Source organism: Aedes albopictus, unplaced genomic scaffold (genome assembly GCF_035046485.1).
Source record: "Aedes albopictus strain Foshan unplaced genomic scaffold, AalbF5 HiC_scaffold_196, whole genome shotgun sequence".
NCBI lineage: Eukaryota > Metazoa > Arthropoda > Insecta > Diptera > Culicidae > Aedes > Aedes albopictus.
In genome coordinates, this window is record NW_026916976.1 from 42031 (window position 1) to 50000 (window position 7970).

Consider the following 7970-nt stretch of genomic DNA (forward strand, 5'->3'; position numbering starts at 1 on the left):
TGTGAAGCCCTAGAAATGTTTACTCAAGAGGATGAGCAAGAAGAAGAACCGATGAGGAAACTAACCGCCGAGCAACAGCAGCGATTGGATCGGGTGATTGCATTGTTGCCAGTAAGCGGCGCAGGCAAAATTGGTAGGACTGATATGTACACTCATCGCATAGATGTCGGCGAGGCAAAGCCGAAGAAACAAAGAATCTATCATATGTCAAAATATGTTTTAGACGAGGTGTACAAGGAGGTTGATCGCATGAAATCCCTGGATGTGATTGAAGAAGCTATGTTCTCACCTTGGAACAACCCACTAGTCGCAGTAAAAAAGAAAACCGGCCAATACAGAGTCTGTTTAGATGCGAGATATCTAAACTCCATCATGGTAAATGAGGGCCACCCAATCCCGCAAATCTCGTCAATAGTCAGCAACCTCAGCGGCTGCTACTACATTTCTACCATCGACTTAAAGGACGCCTTTTGGCAGATGCCGTTGGACAAATCCTCTAGACCTCTTACGGCTTTCACAGTTCCTGGACGAGGACACTTTCAATTCAAAGTGGTTCCGTTTGGGCTCTGTACGGCAAGTCAGGCCCTGGCCCGCTTGATGACTCATCTGTTTGCGGATTTGGAGCCGCACGTCTTTCATTATCTAGACGATATAATTATCTGTTCGCGAACTTTTGAGGAACATCTCATGATGTTGGAAAAGGTCGCCACACGGTTACGCCGAGCCAATCTCACAATATCTCCGGATAAATCTAAATTCTGCCGCAGGGAGATGAAATACCTCGGGTACGTGCTAAACGAAAATGGTTGGAAAGTGGATTCGGAGAAGATATCATGCATCGTAGACTTTCCTCGACCACAAACCAAAAGAGAAGTTCAAAGATTCTTGGGTTTATGTAATTTTTATCGCAGGTTCATTATGAACTTTTCGGGGATCGCCATCCCACTAACCGAACTGACCAAGACAAAAACCAAATTCCATTGGACATCAAAGCCAGAAGACTCGTTTGTAAAACTGAAATCCATGCTTGTGTCAGCCCCAGTATTAGCGATGCCGGACTACTCACAACCATTCTCCATCGCGTGCGACGCCAGCGACGTTGCGATAGGAGCTGTCCTCACGCAGGAGGTGAATGGTGAAGAGCATCCCATTGGGTATTTCTCTCAGAAGCTAGCAGCATCAGAACGCAACTATTCAGTAACGGAACGAGAATGCTTAGCAGTGATACGCGCAATAGAAAAATTTCGAGGATACGTGGAGGGAGTGAAATTCACTGTATACTGCGATCATGCAGCACTCTCATACCTACGATCGATCAAAAACCCAACGGCGCTCATGTGCAGGTGGGTTCTCCGATTAAATGCGTTCGATTTCGAGATAAGGTATCGGAAGGGGTCTGCCAACGTTGTGCCGGACGCACTCTCCAGAATCGTGGCCTCAATGACATTCGAGCAGCATAAAACCGTGGACAGCTGGTACAGAAGGTTAAAGGAAAACGTCGAGAAGCACCAGGACCAATTTCCAGACTTTCGAAGCGTGAGCGAAGAATTATACAAGAACTGTCGCTGTAACGATGAGCTGGGGCAGATCACACACAAATGGAAGAAAGTCTTACCCATAGAGGAGCGAGCAGAGGCGATAGGCAGGTTTCACGATTCGACAACTGGAGGTCATCTAGGATTCGAGAAAACATGGCACAAAGTTCAGTCACACTTTTATTGGCCAAAGATGAGACACGAAGTAGGAAAGTACGTCAGATCTTGCTCTGTATGCAAAGCAAGCAAGGCTCCAGCTACAAAAATGCTGCCGACGATGGGCAGTGCGAAACCAGCAAGGCTACCTTGGGAGCTCATTTCGCTGGACTTCGTAGGACCACTAACCCGTTCAACAACAGGGAACACCGTGATGCTGGTAGCAGTCGACTGGGTAACCAAATACGTCATCGCGCACCCAATGAGAAGCGCAGATACAGTCAAAATGGTGAACTTTTTGGAAAACGAGATATTTCTACGATTCTCTCGCCCGCGGATAGTCCTCACAGACAACGGCAAGCAATTCACATCGGCGGCTTTCAGAGCTCTATTAGCCCGCTACCAAATTGAGCACATGACAACAGCTTACTATTGCCCGATGGTCAACAATGCGGAGCGCGTGAATAGAGTATTGATCACATGCATTCGGGCTTTGCTGAAGGAGGACCACAAATCATGGGATGAGAATCTGCAAGCGATCGTGGCAGCTATAAACAGTGCGAAGCATGCATCAACTGGCGTCAGCCCGCACTTCGCCAACTTCACACAGATCTGTATAGACAACAACAGTTGAACACACACCATGATCCAAAACTAGCCCAAGAGATTCGTTTGTCAACTCTGAAACGGGTTCATAAGTTCGTCGAGCAGAAATTGAAGACTAGTCACGAGAAGAGCAAACAGCACTACAATCTCAGAACCCATTCAGTGTCGTTTAAAGTCGGGGATGTGGTGTGGCGAAGAAACTTCAGTCTATCTTCGAAGGTGGAAGGTATTAATCAAAAACTCAACCCCAAATTCACTGCAGCTATCGTCAAAGAGGTTCTAGGACACAACATGTATCTCTTGGAAGATGTCGTATCAGGAAAGCAAGGGAAATACCACGCCAAAGACATAAAAGCAGATTAGAAGGGAAGTAAGCAAGCTATGTAAGCAGAAATCACTGCTAACCACAAACCTCTATAGGGAGGCATCAACATACGCTCCGCGGCTTCAGCATCCAAGAGCTCTTCTGAGTCCGACAAACACAACCTACACCAGGCAAGGGAGACTGGACCCCTAAGTAAAGTAGGGCGACACCAGAGACCAAGCTGTGCCAGCGACGCGGAACTCAACGACTACATCCATCGGTGCTTCTGAGTCCGACAAACACAGCCTACGCCAGACAAGGGAGACTGGACCCCGAAGTAAAGTAGGGCGACACCAGAGACCAAGCTGTTCCAGCGACGCGGAACTCAACGACTACATCCATCGGTGCTTCTGAGTCCGACAAACACAGCCTACGCCAGGCAAGGGAGACTGGACCCCGAAGCACAGTAGGGCAACACCAGAGACCACTTCAGGATAGCAACACGATCCCGAGAAAGGAGCATCGCAAAGGAAGAAAAATAAATACGGCATAACAAGGAAGATGGCCAGGAAGACGACAAGCAATACACGCTCTACGGTTACATTATTCAAGTACACGTCACATGCAAGCCTGATTCAGAGTGACGGGCACCCCGAAGTACAGTATAGAGCTTCCAGAGATAACAGTATGGCGACAACACGACAAATCCAAGCGAGGAACACCCGAAACGCACTTCGAAAACGAGACGCCGGATACGAATACACACTTGACCACGAGAACGACCACAACCTACATCCAGCTATGTACGCAACATCAGTGTTGCCAACCATAAGCGAAAGCGCCAGAAACACGCAATACAGGTTAGGCTAGAGGCCCTAAAACTCTATGAACGAAACCTCGCCAATCTCGGACGGAATGAAAAGGAGCGAATACCACGCCTAGCTCAAGGAGCAACAATCTACACCCATCAGTCTTCTTCTTAGGTCGTAGAGGCGTCACCACGAAATCCTCCTGATCTTCGGATCCTAAGTAACGCGACCCAAGGGAGCGGTAAATCCCTTGTTTGGGCTCGTGGTGATTGGAGCGTCCAAATCCGCTCTTTCCTCGATCCTAACGACCACCTCCCAGATAACATCTGTCAATGTAGAGTTTTTTTGTCTGATTCAGACAATTCTACGATAAGCCAAATACCTTTAATTCTAAGATCTAGCAGTTTTAATAAGTTATAATACTGTATAAGATCACGTAAAGTTCACCGCAGTGGGTGACGTTTTGTTTCGTAACAACGTACAAGAACAAAGTTGAAGACATTGTTGAAGGCGTTCTGATCACTGTTTCTGAGCAGATCTAGCTGCTGCATAAGGTTCGTTTAATCCTAGTTTCGGCGCTATCTTTGGAGAACGCACGGTTCTCGCACTTTAGCATTTATTTGAGTTTTTTTTGTGATCAGCTTAGTCTTCAACACACTTTTTAAGGAAGTGCAAGTTTGATGAATTTTTCGTGAATCACTGTCGCGATTCACGAAAAATTCAGCCCACTCGGTAAGACTGTGTTACATTCGTCATATGATTCGTGAACTCCTACGTATTTAAAGAACGAATAGCTCCAAATTAGAGTGTAAGTAGCTAAGTACGCAGCCATTAAACCATCAAACGCAAGAAAGAGAATTTTGCGTCAAGAAAGCTCTCGCTGTCAAATTGTCTTCGCCCTCGCTCACACAATACGATTCAACTTCCGCTTGCAAACAAGAGCCAGCATATCGAGCAGGAGTAGTCAGCCATTCGCAAAAGTTGGTCGGTGCTAGGAGGACGACTCTGGTGCGGTGACAAAGTCAGCACGTGCACGCGGTGGCGGGTTTGTTTCCGACGAGGAAATTGCAGTATCGAGAAACCAGCAAATTTTGGTGCAGTTTGCTGCGACCGAAAGGTATTTGATGTTTTGCCGTACGTACTTGTTCAGAGATTTGACTTCCGCAATAATTCTCGACAGATCGCCCTCCATAACTCTCTACACGTTGCCCTCTCGGAAAGAAGAATACCGATACAGCAGAATACCAAGAACCGCGTCGTTGAACTTCGCGCATCTCGTCAGGCACGCCGAAGGTAACATCAGTGGATTCATGTGATCACAACCCATTAACCTGTAACTCACTCCCAACCACAGAGAACCTCCAGCGCACAAATCACCTTGATCATCGCCCGAGGCGAAGCGAGTGGGGCGTAGAAAGTGCTCAGCAGCGCACCCAGCAACAGAATCGTCAACCTGGTAAACTCTACCCACACTATCCAACATAGCGAAGGTAAAATCAGTGTCTTCGATCATTACCCATTAACCTAAGGAGCATCTCCAATCACAGACTCTGAGAACCTTCATCGCACAAACCATCTGGACCCTCGTCCGAGTCGAAGCGAGTATCGCGCAGAGGAATCCTGTAGCTTACCATCACGGGGATTGAATCACTGGATCTGCAGGAAGATGCCTTCATCAAGAAGTGAGTGTGCAAGCCGGGTGCAACTGAGACGTTCAGGAAACTAATCGCGGGGGCGGTAGGGCTTTTTTCTCTCCCCTAGAAAACGCTCATTCGTTCTGCCGTTGATCGGTCTCTCCACCGTCGACGCGAGCTATCCACCTCCCGACCCTGGAAGGAAGGTCCTAGATTCGAGCAAGGACCCAAGAGCGGTGATCCCAGCGATCGACCAGCGGAAGCGCCCACCACACGGAGAGCCCTAGGGGCCCAACGCGCTCGAGGGTGTGTTTTCGGCGAGATCGCCGCCATTAGACGTTTCATGCCGTTCAGTCAAGGCACCCAGCACGGTCAAGAGCGGCCGGTCATGCACTGAGCATGATCAGCGGACAAGGCAAGGCAGGCAGCGACGGAGCATCGCAATCGTGTAAAATACTGTATGTACACTAGAATTAAGAAAGTGCAATATTGGCATGAAATTAGGAGCTTTAGGGCCTAGATAAGACGAAATCGAAAATATAGGGTTGTAAGATGAATATTGGTGTGTATTAGTTGTGCCTCTAGCCCACAGTGTATATGGTACAGTTCCGTTGATGCAGACTTTTGTTGAGGTTCATTCGGAATACGAGCAACACGTTTTTAGGTATGTTGTTTTAAAACAACATTGTGCTTTTAAGGGTTAAATGAGGATGATTATGGTGGCTAAAAATGGCGATACAACATACAAACGTTATTTTATCAAATTTCAACAATTTTTCGGTTGTATTAGCCCTTTTAGGTGGATTAATCATCTTTTAAAATTACCTAAGTTTTTATTCGTCATGGTTACATTGTATTTTAAGTAGGTTTACTAGATATGATCAACAAAATTAACTTATATTCTTAGACAGGCGATTTCGAATACTTTGACCCATTCTCACCCCCTCGAAGGGGTGAAATTGGGTCAATTTTCAATCATTTGAAGAGTATACATACGAAATAAAAAGTTATTCCGACTTCTATTGCATTTGTTATTTAACAAACAATCTTTGAGTACCCTTTTTTGACCCATTCTCACCCCTAACGACGGTATTTCATGTTATTGTCCGCCTTTATTCGATTCTTGAAGTCATTATCAAGCTGAAAAATATTCAAAATGCTTTCTTATTGGGGCACACATCTAGTACGCTACGTAACATTCATCAATAATAATTTCTTTGTTATTAACATGGTTGTTCTAGCGTTAAAACATTGTCACACATAATGGAATTTACCTTCCTATATAATGGTAACGTAATTAGTGAGTGACCCCTTCTAATTTTTGCTAATGATGTTTATGATTACTTTGGGGTGATAATAGTCTTGGTTTCATAAGGAAAATCCACACAAGAAGACGCATTTACACATTATGTAAAGTGGGCGGAAATTGGCTTCTTTAGCGGTGTTGAGATAATTCCATATTCTGAATCTGCACGCCAAACTGAGCCGAAATCCAAATTTTCATGATTTTTGGAGCCCGAGAACCTATTTAAAAATCAATTTGAAGTTTGTATGGGAGCGATTTGTCGAATCACCCCTCGTCGGATTTTGTACTGGGCGGAGCTGTCAGGTAGTTGCCCAGCTGTCAAAAGGTGATTTGAATAAATCTTTTTGAAATTGATTTTAGGTATCAAAACAAAGTTCTAAAAATCTGAAAAAAATCATAGAGGCTTAGAAAAAAGTGCTCTTTCGTTTAAAAATATAAAATTATTAATTTTTCCTAAATTTAAAAACCCAATTGGAACATTCATGAGCGATAATTGGAACACAGTGCTTTATCGTGAGCGGCTATTGGCACTTCTAGTGTCAACAAAAAACCTTAAGAAAAAAAAATTTTTTTTTCAATTTTTCACTATTTCATAGTTTTGCCTCATATTAATAGTAGGGTAATTTTCCAATTGTTGATCAGCTAAACATTCGCCAATTGCTGCACACCTCATAAGAATAACATGGAGTGTGCAACAATAGGCGAGTTTTTAGCCGTGCAACAATTGGAAAATTACCCTAATGGAAGACAACGCAACAAATGTCCGTATCCATGATCTCCCGCCAGATATACCGAATGAAGTAGTTGCAGATTATATGAAACGATATGGCAAAGTGAAATCTGTTGCAAGGAAACTCTGGAAGAAACATTTTCCCGGTACCTATACCAAATGGCGTCCGTCTCTCTTTCTCTCTTCTAGGCGTGACGTCCTCACTGGGACAAAGCCTGCTTCTCAGCTTAGTGTTCAATGAGCACTTCCACAGTTATTAACTGAGAGCTTCCTCTGCCAATGACCATTTTGCATGCGTATATCGTGTGGCAGGCACGAAGATACTCTATGCCCAAGGAAGTCAAGGAAATTTCCTTTACGAAAGGATCCTGGACCGGTTGACAGCCGCTATTCGCAGCGTTCGGACGTACTCAGAATTTCTTCCGTGCTTCGTATCGGTTAAAATGAGTGGTGTTCGAAAAAACACTCTAGTAGTAGATTCTGGTGTTCTGCCGTCGCGTCCAGATGTTGGAAAAGTTCAACAATTTCTGGAACACTAAATAAAATTAAATCTCGCCGATGTCAATAGTGTCCAGTTTCACAACACCCGAAAATGTGTGTTCGTTGAAATGGTGGATATGAGTACAGCGCAACGATATGAAAGCGCTCATAATATCAGGAGCGTTTTTGTTTGTAAGGGTAAACCTTTTAAAATCCCCGTGTGTGTGGACAGTGAGGCAGTGAGTGTCCGTGTACATGATCTCCCCCCCCCCCTTCCGTACCACATACGACCGTCGGAAACTTTATGATGCGGTTCGGAGATGTACTCTCAGTTCAAAGTGAACGTTGGAGGCACTATTTCTCGGGATTACCGAACGGAGTTCGAGTGGTGCAGATGCGGATCAAACATC

General features: G+C 45.1%; 1 long non-coding RNA gene across 1 annotated transcript; it reads left to right on the plus strand.

Moving 5' to 3' along the window:
- The first annotated feature begins 3925 nt into the window (after positions 1 to 3925).
- On the plus strand, positions 3926 to 7527 carry LOC109417737 (uncharacterized). Its single transcript, XR_009995799.1, has 2 exons — positions 3926 to 4527; positions 4591 to 7527. It is a non-coding gene; the product is annotated as an uncharacterized LOC109417737 (long non-coding RNA).
- Positions 7528 to 7970: the final 443 nt, after the last annotated feature.